At 45.3% G+C, this 15,553-nt stretch overlaps 1 protein-coding gene across 4 annotated transcripts in view; it reads left to right on the top strand.

The window, feature by feature from the left end:
• NCK2 (NCK adaptor protein 2) overlaps window positions 1–15,553 on the top strand; it is a 150,115-nt gene that overhangs the window by 67,016 nt on the left and 67,546 nt on the right. For 3 of the 4 annotated variants that reach the window (XM_080813194.1, XM_080813192.1, XM_080813193.1), the window contains one exon: window positions 9,658–9,842. The exons of the other annotated variant lie outside the window; for it this stretch is intronic. The gene's annotated coding sequence lies outside the window, so the exon portion shown is untranslated. The remainder of the gene's footprint in view (window positions 1–9,657; window positions 9,843–15,553) is intronic. 4 annotated transcript variants of the gene reach the window in all.

The following is a 15,553-nucleotide window of genomic DNA, read 5'->3' as shown; positions in this document are numbered from 1 at the left end:
AGTGGCTTTGGGAAGCTAGAGTGATAAAGCTATCCCAGTATGGGGGAAGAAAGAGTAGACATAAAGTCACAGAATTGTGAAAGCATCTGGCATTTGGGGAAAATGTGGCTGAAACACACTTTGACCATTTTAGGAATATTTAAAAGTAGCTAAGGGTACTTTCAGAACACAGTATTATTAAAATTCCTGTTCATTTGGAATAATCATAAATTTGTTCTCTCTCAGTTAAACTTGATAACTATTAACCCCCCTTTAAAAAAAAAAAGCTTTTATTTATTTATTTGACAGAGATCACAAGTAGGCAGAGAGGCAGGCAGAGAGAGAGGAGGAAGCAGGCTCCCTGCTGAGCAGAGAGCCTGATGTGGGGCTCGGTCCCAGGACCCTGGGACCATGACCTGAGCCGAAGGCAGAGGCTTTAACCCACTGAGCCACCCAGGTGCCCATTAACCCCTTTTTTGGATGGCAACATTTAACTTACTCAACTTCTTTTCATTACGTATTTTATGGAATTTTAGAGAGTACTTTAGGGGATACTATAATATCTATATGAGCATCACCCCTACTTAAAAGTGGAGAAAACAAATCAAGTTTATTCAGTACCCATCATAAGTAACATAGGATAACGTGCAGTGAGATTTTCCCCCCCAACAGTTTCTTAGAAGCAAATTCATTCTGTGGGAGGCTTCTTGGTTACCAGTGATACACAGAATTCAAACCAACCACCTTCCCACAAAATCTTTCTCCAGAACTTAATGGTTCTGTATGCTTCCATGGTCTTCTCAGGTGCCAAAGGTCATGGACTGTTCCCAGTCTTTTTTTAACTTATTACCTTCATCTAATAGCTGTGAAACTCATGTCCCCGACCCTCACATTGAGAGTCCTGTTTTGGTGTCTTAGAAGGCCACTGAAGTGATCCAGAACAAAGATGGGGTCCGAGTAAGCCCCAAATCCCTAGAGTACTAAACTCTGCATCAGTATGTGTGGTTCACTCAGTTGAGGTTACGGCAATTTAATCCTGAGTTAATTAGAACCCAGGCCCTGACCTGAGCAGCTCTCTCTGGATGTTTCCATCCTGTGACGCCCGTGCGTGTCCGCTGCAGACTCGGCAGATCTATTGTTCTCTTTAAAATATGTGGTGCTAAAACAACACCAAGGTGTTGAACTTGAAGGGCAGGGAAAGAAAGGATTTGAGGTTTCTGATTTGGTTAATTCTGGGCTTACGTTTATATAAAACAATTAAAATGTTCCTTATAGGAAGAAAAAAGGACTCTTGTTTTAGAGGAATAGAGGGGAAAGCATTCTCAGTGGGGTAGGTAGGGGTGCGAATGCTGCCTTTCTGGGGTTGTGTAAGAATGTCCCATCAGTGTCCCATCATGCCGCCTTGAATCACTGCTCAAGGCTCATCTGCCCCACCGGTGGTTATTTTTTTTTTTTTAAACCATTTTCTTAAAAACCAGAAGAACATCATTCAGTGCTTGGACTATTTTATAACTTTGAGTCTTAGGTATTATATATCTATTCCCAGTTGAAGAAGGAGAGCAGGACCTTTTCTCTCTGAAGGACCCAGAAGTGACGGCATGCCCTTGATCCCAAGGAGGATCACGCTTGAGTATGGGCCCAGCAGAAAGGATGGAAGCAGAGAAGTGCACCGATAACATCACCACCTCTGGTCTGTTTTGTCATTTGCTGACTCATTGATTAATTGGGTTGCTCTCTGGGTACCAAGTATGGGGTCAGCGCTGGGACCCTGCCCTTGAGAAAGTCTTCTCCCATCGGACGAGCCCCTTGCTAACTGCCCGTTCACTGGAAGTGCCGGGGTGGAGGACGATGTAAAACAGCGTCGGGGAGATGAAATTTACAGCATCCAGAATGCTGGGGATTCTGCAGGACAAATGACTCCGTTTCTTCAACAAATCATCATTCCAATAAAATAGATTTAAAGTGACTTAAAAGACATGCAAGACATTGTAATTTATAGACATTATTTGGATCCTGATTCAAATAAATCGGCTATAAGAAGACATTTATGAGAAAATTTGGGGAGTGGGAACACTATGAGGGTTTATATTAAGGAATAAGTGATTATTTTTGGTGTTACAATGGAGTTGTACTTATCTGCTGGTGGTATATACTGAAGTCTGTACAGATAAAGCAATGTTTTGTGGGATTTGCTTTCAAGTCCCCTAGTTGGGGTTGGGGCCTAGTGGATTGGCCTAGGTCCATAAATGTTGAGGTTTAAGTGTTAAGGTAGGTGGGGACATATATCCTGGTTATTTTTGTAGATGGTTAAATACCTACATTAAGATGCAAAGAACAGTGGCTGTGGTACAGTGTGGTGAATGCTACAACAGGAGGGAAGGCAAGACTCGGAAATGTGTTCCCAGAGGCGGCAGTATTTAAACTGGGTTTTAAAGAAAGTAGGAAAACTAAAGAATCCGTTCCTTTTGTGCCCAGGAGGAAGGAGGCAGGGAGATGCTCTGTGATTTTTCTGGTGGATTTGGTACTGACTGGTTCCTTCCATTCATTCATTCCTGCATTCATTTAGGACATATTTTTCAGGTTCCTGTTTTATGTGTTGTACGTAGTGAGAATTTGTGGGGAAACAGTCTGGTGAAGGAGATGGTATATCGGTTTGCCAAGGCTTCCATGACAAAAATACCAAGGACTGGGTGGCTTAAATAACAAAACTTTATTTTCTCACAGTTCCGGAGGCTGGAAGTCCAAGATCAAGGCGTTGGCAGGTTTGGTTTCTCCTGAGGTTCTTTTCTTGTCTTGTGGATGGCCGCCATCTTGCTGCCTCCTTGCACAGCCGTCCCTCTGTGCTTGCACATCCCTAGTGGCTCTTCCTGTTCTCATAAGGACACCAGTTATATTGGATGAGCAGCAGTCTCCATTTAACCTAGTGACCTCATTAAAGATCCTGTTTCCAAATACTGTTACGTTCTGAGGTACTGGGGGTTAGGACTCCAGCATACGAATTTTGGGGGACAAAATTTAAACCCAGAGGAAGAGTGTTTAACTGCCTCTGGAGACATCTAGGAATTCTTCCCAGAGGAGGGGACTTGAACAGCCTCTTGCAAGAGGGTAGAATTTCACTCCTCCCTTGAGCACTGGGGGCAGGACCCGGGAGGGAGCCGAGAGTTTGCAGGGAGTTCCCAAAGATGAGCTGAAGGCCGGGGAGAGGGCTTTGCAGCCCAAGATGGTGAGCAGCCATTTTAGCAGAGGAGATCTGAAATGGCAGACCAGGAATGGAGAGGAGGCCCTGATGGTGAGGGCTTGTTCGGTGCTGGGTTGGGGGTGGATGAGAGGGCAGGGAGAGAGCACTGTGCCCCAGGTGCCCCAGGGCAACCAGGTGGGGCTTCTCTCCAGAAGACCGGCAGTGAAAAGAAATGGGGAAGATGATGGGGTTTTATCTAATAGTTTAACATCGTAATCACCAGAGTAAGACATAGTTGTAAAAATGTTACGGAAAAGAATAAAGTTAAAAAGTAAAATCATAACTCCTCACCCCAGTTTCTACCCTACCAATAGTCTGTGCTTGGCCTTGCCTGCTTTTGAAGATTCTATTTTTTAAAAAATGTGAGCAAGTGTGTGTGAGTGTGTACAGGTGTGAGAGGGAGAGAGAGAAAGGGAGGGACAGTGAGGGGAGGGGGCAAAGGAGGATCTGCTCCCCCCTAACCACATTTGTTGGCTTTGGCCTTTCTCGGCGTTTCCCTCATTCTTCCAGTCCTTTATCCCCAAAAGGTAAGGGACATGAACTTCAGCAAAATAATCAAAATAATTCTTACACACATTCAAGTTAAATCTTTTGGATCACCTGGTGGCCCTGAATTATCTCAGATAAGATCTCAGAGTCTGTATGCCTGCCTGCCTGCCTTCCTGTCCTGCTGTCTTTTTTAAACAGAAGAGGGGTTCGCACAAGTTTTATTCAGTAGTGTGTTTTAGTGTTTAAAGTTTATTTTTGTGAGTGTGCTTTTTATTGGTCTTGTAACTACCTGCAGCAACTAAACCTTGTGTCATAAAGAACGCTTGCGAGTCTTCTAAAAATGTTACAGCCGTACCGATGCTGTAGCGCTCCGCTCATGCCGCGTCTTTCACAGATTGAAGGTTTGTGGCCACCCTGGGCTGTGCAAGCCTGTTGGCGCCATTTTTCCAAGGGCATTTGCTCACTTCATGTCTTTATGTCACGTTTGGGTAAGGGTTGCAGTATTTCCAACCTTTGCATTATTATTACATTTGTTATGGTGATCTGTGATCAGTGATGACTCCCCGAGAGCTCAGATGAGGGCTAGTAGCATTTTTTAGCAATAAAGTATTTTTTGATTAAGACACATGCGCTGTTTTGTTTTATTTTGACCTAATGTTAGTGCACACTTAATTGGCTGCATTCTAATATAAATATAACTTTAAATGCACTGGAAAGCCAAAAAATTCATGACTTGTTTTTTGCAATAGTCACTTCGTTGCAGTGGTCTGGACCTGGAGCCACAGTATGTCTGAGGTATGCCTGTTTATGTCTTTAGATCGTCTAGTTACCACACTGAGAGGTGTAGCAAAGCTTTTTATGCGGATTCTGAAAACTGATTTGGACTAGTGGGGAAGCTCTTAAGAGTGAGACCTTATCAGACCTTTTGGAGAAAGGAATATTGTTGTATTGAAGAGGCTGCCATCAAATGTATAAACAAAAAATCTTTATAAACCATTGGAAATGACGTTACTTGTCGGATTCCTATCTGTTAGAATTTTTCGGCAGCGGACTGTAACATTTAAATTCATATTAAGATTTGCATTATGACTTTCTTGGTCGTGGTATTTTAGATAAGCTTTGATGATTTTTTTTTTTTTGGTACCGCATCATCAATTTTTGATCATTCTTAGACCCATTTGCATGTCAAAGCCACAGAATAGGGGCTGAGGGACCCTGGGCATGGTGGAGGAAACAGGCAGAATCATACAGGGCTTTGGGCTCACTGAGCCAGGCCTGGAACCCCCATTCTCCTGTCCTGTGGTCGCTTGCCACTTTCTCTGGCCTCTTTATATGTGGTTGACCCCACTGCCTGCAGTTCTGCTCTTTTTCTCAGTCCCAGAAGGCAGAAATCTCTGTTATTTTAGAACATAGAAACCTCAGAGCTGAAAATCTGACCATTTACGCTCCTCCCCAGACACCTGCCTTAGCCACATGTGATGCCTCTTGGAGGCTGTTCAGAGTTAGAAATTAGTACTTTTTTTTTTTTTTTACACTTTCATTGACCAACTTCTAATCAACAGATAGAACCAACTGAGAACCAGCTTTATCGTTTAGAACTGATACAAATCTAGCCCAGTGCAGAAAACTGCTTAGTCCTGCTTAGGACTGCTTTATGTTGAGTAAAAAATCCTCATTTCGTGGGACTGTTTGAAATTTTGGAAACTAGCTTATGGCCTTCAGTACCCTTTGGGCCCTGACCAGGAACCACCAGGCATGGGGGAGGAAACTGGGCTTGAGTTTTAGCCCAAGCCATTCAAGGAGACTTTTGTGTAGCTTTGTTCATGTCTGAAATGAGCACTTTTGCCCCGGAATAAAGTTTTCCACCAAGTAGTTTGGTAGGAATGAAATATAGCTTGTTCTGCCAGAAGTCAGCAAGGCCGCCTAGCCCGAGGCGGTGACCTTCCATATTTGTTCTGAGCTGAACGTCCCTTAGACCACTGTGGGGCCCACGTGCTCTGAAGAGGGGTCTCACGTGGGGAGGGTGAGGAGGGACACAAAGGATGAGAGGAGGCTGTGGCATTCGGGAGCCCAGAGGCCTAGGATGGTCACGTGATTCCCACCCACCGTTTTTAAAGGCAAGAAGAAAAATAATTGTCTTCCATGTGGTCTGTAGATTAGGGGTCTGGGGGGTTCTCTGGGTGCGTTTGGCATATGTCAGATTTAGTTGTGATGCCCACCTGAGGTGCCCTGCGATTGTATAGGTTGTGTGTTGTACTCGACCCAGTCAGATCATGGTTTTCAGCAATTCTGGGTTTGTTGCATTAACATCTAAGAGAAACCCTTCCTTTGAAAACAAAGCGGTGTGTCCCTTCGTGGGCTGGCCCCTTTGCCATAGCACTGGAGAGGCTGAAGCCAGCCTCCCAGGGTAGCAGACAACTCCCGACGGAGGCCACTGGCAGACCTCGCCTAAGTGTCCAGGCTCGACCTGTCAATGGTGATCTTTTTTGAGAAGAGCGAGGCTGGGCTTTGAAATCACACCAGGGGAGGTTCAGGTGTGATTCACATCTGCAGTTCACATCTGCTGCTTTAGCTCCTGAGCTCAGTGATAGGGTTTGTCTCGCAGGGTCCCCACAAGTGCGGAATACCAGTGCCAGGTCTCACTGGACCAGGACAAACCCTGCTCCTCCCTGCCCGTGATGTGGCTCTGTTTCTGTGACTCAGGGAGGTAAGGTGGTATCTATCCCCTGGGTGCTCAGGCTGAGGCTCTGGAAGAATCGAGGTGGCCTGGAACATTGGCCACCGAGCCGTTGAGTCCAGCACACGGCCGTCAGCAGAAGGGGGCACGTACATGCCCTCCTACTAACCCTTAACGACTCTCTGGCGTGAAGTGCGTTCGCGACGGACATCACGCTGGACCTCCCTGTAGGTGTGAAGGAAACTGCCTGGGACCAAGACAAGTCTGTGGCTGCCCCAGGCACTGAAGTTTAAGTGAGGCTAGTCACACGGGGGCATCTCGGGGTCAGGCTGTGGCCCCAGGACCGGCAGTGCTCCCAGGCACGTACATCGAGGCCCTGAGGCACGCAAGCCATCACAGCGGAGGCAAGTGCTGCGCCCCGCCCCATCCCATACACACAAAAGACCAGGGAGAAACCCCACGTCGTGGCTTGGGTTTTTCAAAACACAGTTGGAAAAAAAAAGAAAACGTCAGTGTTACAGAGAATTCAGATAATCCTGTGGATTTCACAGTGATGAAATTTTGTGTTGTTAGGGGTCCAAAATAATGCAGAGAGGGAGATATATTTGGTATTAGGGTTAATTCCTTTCTGGTCCTGCCTCTTCCTCTTGTGTTCTAAAGCGAGATGCACAGGGAGCTAGGGGAGAAATATTTTCAAAGGAAAACATAGACCCATTGCATACAGTCCCATCTGCTTGAAGTGTGCTGTGTAGACTGGCCTTGAGTGAGTTCTCAGGTGAGAGCCTTCTGCGCCCCAGCTGACTGTGTACCTGGTAGTGTTTGCAGTCGGAGGTGGTTTTCGCACAAGAGTGTCTGCTTTCTTGATGGGGTTAGATCTTTGTGCTTAAGATCTGATTTGAAGTGTTTGTCCTTAACAGAGGTTTTGAACATGCTAATAACCCCACCACATTAGACATAGGCCATGGGCAGGCTACCCTGAAACCCAGGATGACACAGGTTTGACCCTTCTGTTTATTTCCATTTGAGGTGTATGCTGAGTGCATGGACAGCTTGTCCATGAAATGCTTTTCTCTAAGGAAATGCTGCAGCTTGAATCCTAGATAGCCACAGGTACCTTTAAAGGAACTTGAAATGGTGTCGCTTTGATCGGAGCTCCTCTGTGAGTTCAAATTCTGCTCTGTTCCACCTGGCTTTTCCGCCTTACCCATGACACTGAGTATCAGAGGACTGGGCTTCCACATCCCGCCCGTAGTTCTTCAGCTATAGACTGGTGAAGACGTTGGCTGGGGCACAGGGCTTGCAGTTGCTGTGGTGGGTCTAGAATTTCAGAGGCCTGCATTCCTCCCTGAAGGCTGTTAAGGAAAACCCTTCACTTTCCGGAGAAAGTTAACTCGTGAAAAAGTGGGTGTTGATAGCCATTGTGGAAGGTTATTGTGAGAGTTTAAAAATCTCACTGGTGAGAGCATGGTGCGTCCAGAGGGAGGCCTGTATGCCCAGACAGCTCTTCTAGCCGCCCCCTCACCATGGCCTAGGGGATCCAACTCCAGCTAAATTCGCTTTTCAGTTAAAATTTTAAAAATCCAGCTTATACCTCTGAAAATACTAATATGGAGGTGGCATTTGTGGGCATGACTGTTTAGTTGGTGGCTTTCTTCGGTAAGTGCAGTAAAAGGAAATACAACACTTGGTCAGGACCTGAGTCCAGATTCCAAATCTATTTCTAGAAACCCTGTCATTTTATCATCAACATTCAGCAGCGGGAAGGGTGTAATTGTCCAGGTCCACATTTACTGTTTTGCCCCAATCTAGTATTCCTCTTGTGTTCCAGCATCACCTTTTCCCTGTGTCAAATTGTGTTTTTTTTAAAAGTCATGCAGCCTCTGGGGCTCCTGGGTGGTTTAGTTGGTTAAGTGTCCGACTCTTGATCCTGTGTGAATCTGGATCTCAGGGTTGAGAGATCAAGCCCTACGTTGGTTTCCACACTCAGTGCAGAGTCTGCTTGAGACTTTCTCTCCCTCTGCCCCTCCTCCTTCCCCGGCTCTCTTTCTCTCTCTCTCTCTCAGATAAATAAATCTTGAAAAAAATCATGCAGCCTTTAAAATAATGCTAGAGAGTGCACAAAGAGGAATTAATTTTTTAATCAAAATTTATGAACTTGCTGTATAACATTTTTATGAAAGTCCTACTTGACTTATCTTTTTCTATTTGACTAAAATAGAATTTGATTTTTCTGTGGGGTATTTAACGTTTTGGGTCACAGTCATGCCAGGGATGAATTAATAGATCTTCTCTGAGTGAACTGTCAGGACAGAGCCCCTCTGGGTTTAAAATGTAATTAAAAATGTCACTGAACTCTCTTGGAGGTCCGCAGAGCTTCAGGGACCCCTCAACAATGCCGGCAAGGACTGAAAATAGCCACCCAAGTTCAGAGAACGTAAGGCAGCAGCAGACTCTCCAGGAGCAGGAGGGAGAAGCTGCCGGTCACCTCTGTCAGGCTTCTCTTGTCTCAGCTTCCTTGTAGTTTCAGGATACTATTCTCAGATTTCCTATACGGTTGTTTTTAGCACAAGGCTATGGGTCCAGTAAGGGAGCCTCCCACCTCTCAGTAAATGGCCAGTGCAGGAAACCTCCAAAAGAGGAATGAGTCTCTAAATTTAAATATCCATGCTCTCTGCAACCCTTCTGCCTTAATTAGGCTCTCAGACTTGCTTCCTTTCCACTTGGCCTTTCTTTTGTTTTTGGCAGGTTGAAGGGTGTGGGGAGGAGCTGGCTCGGGGAGGAGGCCTGGAGGAATCTTGGGAACGTACGTGCCTTGTTGGCAGCCACCTGTCCCGGCCTTACCCATCTCTTCCCTCCACAGAGCCTCAGAGCTGATAGCAGGGAGCTGAAGGTAGAGGAGGAGAATAATTTTGTTTGGGTAGAGGTCAGTAGGTACAAAGCAACCTGTTTCTGGGGTGTATTAAAAATACTGGTTTCATGAGGCACCTGGGTGGCTCAGTGGGTTAAAGCCTCTGCCTTCAGCTCAGGTCATGATCCCAGGGTCCTGGGATCGAGCCCCGCATCGGGCTCTCTGCTCCACGGGGAGCCTGCTTCCTCTCTCTCTGCCTGTCTCTCTGCCTACTTGTGATCTCTGTCTGTCAAATAAATAAATAAAATCTAAAAAAAAAAAAAAAGTTAAAAAAAAATCCTGGCTTCAGGCAAATAAATAATCATGCAGTTTCTTGCAAGCAGTCATTCCTAATAAATGTTTTTTTTTTTTCTTGTTTCCTTTCAGATTTCTTATGTTCCTTTTATACGAGTGATTGCCCAGATCATAATTCTCTGCTGAGATTTGGGGGTTTTTCCGAGAATTTGGAGAATCCCTGCAGCTTTGTAACTTCAAGTGTGGCACCAGCTGGGAATTTCACCTTTCGAGGCATTCTGCATTTGCCAGTCATCTCTTGCAACTGAGTGCCAAAGGTAAGCGTGCAGTGCCCTGCTTAAAACAGTTGCAAGAAGTTGGTGCTTTTGTCTCAGTCCAGTGCTTGATCTGCAGTGTAGGTTTTACATGAGTTAAAAGGCAGTTAAGTGTGGCCCCGATGAGCTGAGCCACATCACGTTCAAGTTTCCAAGGGCTCTGGTTCAAAAATGAGATCGCTGTTCCTGCATCAGCACGTGACAGCATGGGGTAGCTAGGAAGCAGAATGGTGGGTGTCCCCCACTGTAAATGTCCTGGCGCCCAGCTCTGTGGCCCAACAGGTGGTCTTGAGCCGGGCCTTGAGCAAGGCCTTCTGTGTGTCGCTTTGGGAGCAGGAGATAAACAAGAACTGCCTTCAGGCTACTTCTAGTTGAGTAAAGGTTCCTTCTGACCTTGGTCTTGGGAAGATAAGTCTCTGTGAAAACATGCAAACAGGTAAAGGATTCTGGGGAATGTTGTGCTTGCTTGTATGAGAAATCGGCTTATGCGTGTTAAAACTATACCCAGAAGGTAGCCTGTGGGCTCGGAGGTCCAGGGGTCCTGTAGTAACAGGTACTGGACAAAAACAGGTGTCCGTACAACAGAGTGATTTCTCAGCCCTAAAATGTTGTTTGGGACGTTTGATTTAAATATAAGGGTTGTGGTTTGGTTGTCTGATTAATCTGGTGGTCTGTGTCTGGCCGGACGGTGCTGCGTGCTTTTTGAGAAGGTACGGTTTCATCTGCAGTAGGGAGAGCACCCAGTTCACGGGCTTTCCTTCAGAACCTTATTTTGCCTGTGTTAGCCACAAATTGTTTTAAACTATTCTTGGATCTATAGCTTTGGACTGTGAAATCTCTTGGTGTGATATCCGCAAGTTTATTAGTTTAACATAAATTGAATTATCTTTAATTTGGTCTAAAACTACTATTAAACTTCTTATGAGTGGGTTTCTCCCTGCCCCCTTGACCACTTTTTTTTTTCTTTTTCTTTTTTGAAGGCTTCTTGATTTCACTTATGTTCCCTTCTGATGCGCAGAAATAATATGTAGTATTAAGTGTCTAGGTGTCTTCACCTTATTATCCTTTCTGGTTTCATTTGGAGGAAATGACACGTCTCACTTACTTAGAGTGTTGTGATTTCCAGATCCAGGTCCTGGTTTGGAATCTAGAGCTTGGAGTTAATGTTGTGCAGCCTGATTCTACACCCTCCTTCTGTCCTCCCGTTATGCTCAGAATTATTCTGACCCTGCTCCCTGGACCTGTCTGTTCCTAGCTTTCCACCCCCTCATGCGTTAATGGAAAGAAACCCAAGTTTCTCTTGCAGACCTGATAAAAGATAAGTATCGTTGGGGTGTTAGTCGTCCAGTCCTAGGAGATTTCTGTTACACAGGAAAGCTCTTACTCGTCGCACTTCAGTTTTTTGGTTTTTTTTTTTAATTGTTATTGGAGTGGAACCTTTTAAGACTTAGTCTTATAAATGCAGTCACATATTTCATGGCAACAAGCGAAAAATTAGCACCAAACCTCAAAGCTGATCGTCAGAATTCATCAGTAATTTGTCAGTATCAGCATCTGACACTTCATGATATTAACACCCTTAATCATTCCAGTTACTCTGAAAGTTTGTCTTCCGCAGAGAGTGGTAGGCAGGGAGGTGTTACACTCACTCCCAGCAGCGTATTCTGCAGGTGTCAGTGACTATTGGGCAAGTGGTTGGTTCCTGGGTACAATTAGGTAGAGGACCATTCATAACCGTAGAAAGATACTTACAAAAATATCCATACCCATATTACTTTAAAGAATTAGTTTTTATAAGCTCATGACATCCATGGCCAAAACTTCTTAAAAATTACTTTTGTGGTTTGGATTAAATGTCCAATGGGAGAATCTTTAGATATATCCATTCATGTAATAAATATTGTGAGCACCAACTGGATTCTAGATTATTTTTCTTAGTGGTTTAGCAGCTACAAAAATAGATAAAATAAGCTCTAGACAGCTTTTCTCTTGCCCTTGTGGGATAGGGGCAGGACCCTGACAGCTCTGGCTGGGGTTCTTATAGTGAGTCCCTGGTGCCCAAGGCAGAGGGAACTGTCCCTCAGAGAGGAGTCTGGAAAAGCCACGGGAAGCTGTGTTTGGAGTGAGTTTTAGAGAATGAGGGCATGCATGTGTAGAGGCGTAGTGGGTCGCCTTGGCAAGGACAGGCTAGGTAGATTCTTTGGGTAACATCTCTTAGAATTTCCAGATCATTTACGCAATAATGAGTGGGGGCCCAGCATGCTCTTTGGTCTGTGGTCCTTCAAGCCCCAACGGGAAAAGTGCCTTTATCGAGGGACATATTTTGGGAAGAAATGAAAGCCTCACCAGCCTGGTAAAATGGTTAAGTGGGATGTCAGCCTCAGATGCCTTTCCCAGGTACTGAGATTCAAAGTGTGCCCTCTCCCAGCTGAGACCTGCACCTAGGGCTGGCGGGGGGGTGGGGGGGGGTGGGGGGGGCGGGGGGGGTGGGGGGGGCGGGGGGGGTGGGGGGGGTGGGGGGGGCGGGGGGGTGGGGGTGGGGGGTGGGGCGGGGGGGAGGGGGAATGTCCCAGCTGCTTCTCAGAGGGGCCTAAGTGGGGTTCTGAGCCCCTGTTTCCAGATGGTACACTTCCCTGCCTTGTATTCTTGTCTTCCCTGGAGCCTCCCCCATTTGGAAGTTGAAGAGCAGTCTTGGGAGCTCCTTAGCCCTGACCCTGGCTGCTGTGGGGAGGGGGGATCATGGGAGAAGCACAGTGGCAAAGCCCTTCCATTTACGCTGGCGCTGTCCATGGATGTAGAGCCTGCACTTAATTCTTCCCATGTATCGTTGAAGACTGACTCTAGTTCACTGTCATTGGGGGCTGGCTGATGTTTGCTAGATGTGAAGGGCCTTGTACACTATGCCGAAAAATTCCTTATCTTTTGAAAAACTACGCAGAGCCATTCTCATGAGAGAAGCCCAAGGGGGTAGAAGATGTTGGTGTCAAGGGGGAGGAAAGATCGTGCCTTAGGTGATGAGACTCATGAGCGAAGGGAAGAAGAGGAGGCACGGATTCCATGAACTGGCAGTTGCTGATACAAGTATTGGAGAGCAGATGTTACCAGTGATCCTCTGCATGTTGTTTCCTTCCTTTTTTTTAGCTTCGTGGAGGTTTGTGATGGACAAAATTGTAAGTTACTAAAAGTATACATTGTGGGGACGCCTGGGTGGCTCAGTGGATTAAGCCCCTGCCTTCGGCTCGGGTCCTGATCTCAGGGTCTTGGGATCGAGTCCCGCATGGGACTCTCCGCTTGATGGGGAGCCTACTTCCTCCTCTCTGTCTCTCTGCCTGCCTCTCTGCCTGCTTGTGATCTCTGTCTGTCAAATACATAAAAAATAAATAAATAAATAAAAATAAAAGTGTACATTGTGGTGCTTTGATACGCCACATACACCGTGAAGGAATCCTGACCATCTAGTTAACGAACACACTCATCACTTCACATGTTTATCTTCATTTGTGTGTATGTGGGAACATTTACATTTCCTCCTCTTAGCAAATTTCGATTAAATAATACCGTGTTATCAACTATAGTCACTGTGTTATACATTAGATCCTTGGGCCTTATTCATCTTACAGGTAAAAGTTGTACCCTTTACCAATCTCTGCCTGTTTCCTCCACCCTAAGCCCCTGGCCACCACTTTGCTACTCTCTGTTTCAAGAGTTTGACTTTAATTTTTTTTTTTAAAGATTCCACAAATGAGTGATAGCACGCAGTATATGTCTCTCGCTGTCTGGCTGTCTGGCTTATTTCGCTTAACATAATGCCTCGAGGTCCATCTATGTTGTCAAGAATGGCAGGATTTCTTTTTTTTTCTCACGGCTGAATAACATTCTGTTGTATTTATATATCGCATCTGAATCTGGTCATCCCTGGACTGACACTTAGGCTGTTCCCGTAGCTCGGCTGTTGTGAATAATGCTGCGGTGAACATGGGGGTGCAGATAGCTCTGTGAGATCCCATTTTCATTTCCTTTGGATATATACCTAGAAGCGGAATTGTCGGATCATCTGGTAGTTCTGTTTTTAATTTGGGGGGGGGACCCCTCCATACTGTTTTCAGTAGTGGCTTCACCAACCTATCCTTCCGTCAAGAGTGAGAAAACAAGACGAAACCAGAGAGGGAGACAAACCATACGAGACTCACCTCAGGAAACAAACTGAGGGCTGCTGGAGGGGAGAGGTGTGGGGGGATGGGGGGGATGGGTGATGGACATTGGGGAGGGTGTGTGCTATGGTGAGTGCTGTGAATTGTGTAAGACTGAAGATTCACAGACCTGTACCCCTGAAACAAATAAAACATTATATGTTTATTAAAAAAAAAAAAGAGAGAAAGTGCTCCCTTTTCTCCAGTACTTGCCAATACATGTTATCACTTGTATTTTTAGCCATTCTAACAGGTGTGAGGTGATATCTCATTGTGAGTTTGATTTGCATTTCCCTGATGATGAGTGATGGTGAGTGCCTTTCCATGTACCTGTTGAGTATTTGGATGTCTTCTTTGGAAAAGTGCCTGTTCAGATCCTCTTTTTGTTGGTGTTTCTGCTATTGAGTCATAGGAGTTCTTCGTATATTTTGGATATTAGCTCTTCATCAGATATATGATTTGTAAATATTTTCTTCCATTCTCTAGGTTACTTTTCATTCTGTTGATGGTTTCCTTTGCTGTACAGAAGCTTTTGAGTTTGATGTCATCCCCCTTGTTTATTTTTGCTTTTGTTGCCTTTGCTTCTGGTGTCAAATCCAAAAACTCATTGCCAAGACTGATGTCAAGGGGCTTACTGCCTGTTTTCTTTTAGGTGTTTCTGGTTTCAGGTCTTATATTTAAGCCTTTAATCCATTTTGAGTTAATTATTGATGGTGTAAGCTAGTGGTCTGTTTCATTCTTTTGCATGGGGCTGTCCAGTTTTCCCAGCACCATTTACTAAAGAGACTGTTCTTTCCCCATTGTGTATTCTTAGCTCCTTTGTTGGAAATTAATGGACCTTATATATGGGTTTATTTCTGGGCTCTTTGTTCTGTTCCATTGATCTGTGTGTTTTTATGCCAACATTTTACTGTTTTCTTTATCATAGCTTTGTAAGATACCTTGAAATCAAAAGTACGATGCCTCTTTGTTTTATTTTATTTTTCTTCAAATTTGCTTTGGGTATTTGGGATCTTTTATGGTTCCATACAATTTTTTTTTTTAATTTTCGATTTTATTTTATTTATTTGAGAGAGAGAGAGGGAGAGTGAACGCACAGGCGGCAGGGAGGGGCAGAGGGAGAGGGAGAAGCAGACTCCCCACTGAGCAGGGAGCTTGACTTGGGGCTCCATCCCGGAACCCTGGGATGACCTGAGCCAAAGGCAGACACTTAAACGACTGAGCCACCTAGGCACCGCGGTTCCATACACATTTTAAGATTGTTCTATTTCTGATAAAAATGCCATTGGAATTCTGATAGGGATTGCATTGAATCCAAAAATGGCTTTCGGGGGCGCCTGGGTGGCTCAGTGGGTTAAGCTTCTGCCTTCAGCTCAGGTCATGATCTCAGGGTCCTGGGATCGAGCCCCGCTTCAGGCTCTCTGCTCAGCAGGGAGCCTGCTTCCCCCTTCTCTCTGCCTGCCTCTCTGCCTACTTGCAATCTCTCTGTCAAATTAATAAATTTAAAAAAATGAAAATGGCTTT

This window comes from Martes martes (genome assembly GCF_963455335.1).
Source record: "Martes martes genome assembly, chromosome: 9".
Lineage (NCBI taxonomy): Eukaryota > Metazoa > Chordata > Mammalia > Carnivora > Mustelidae > Martes > Martes martes.
This window is presented reverse-complemented; position numbering and strand designations above follow the sequence as displayed.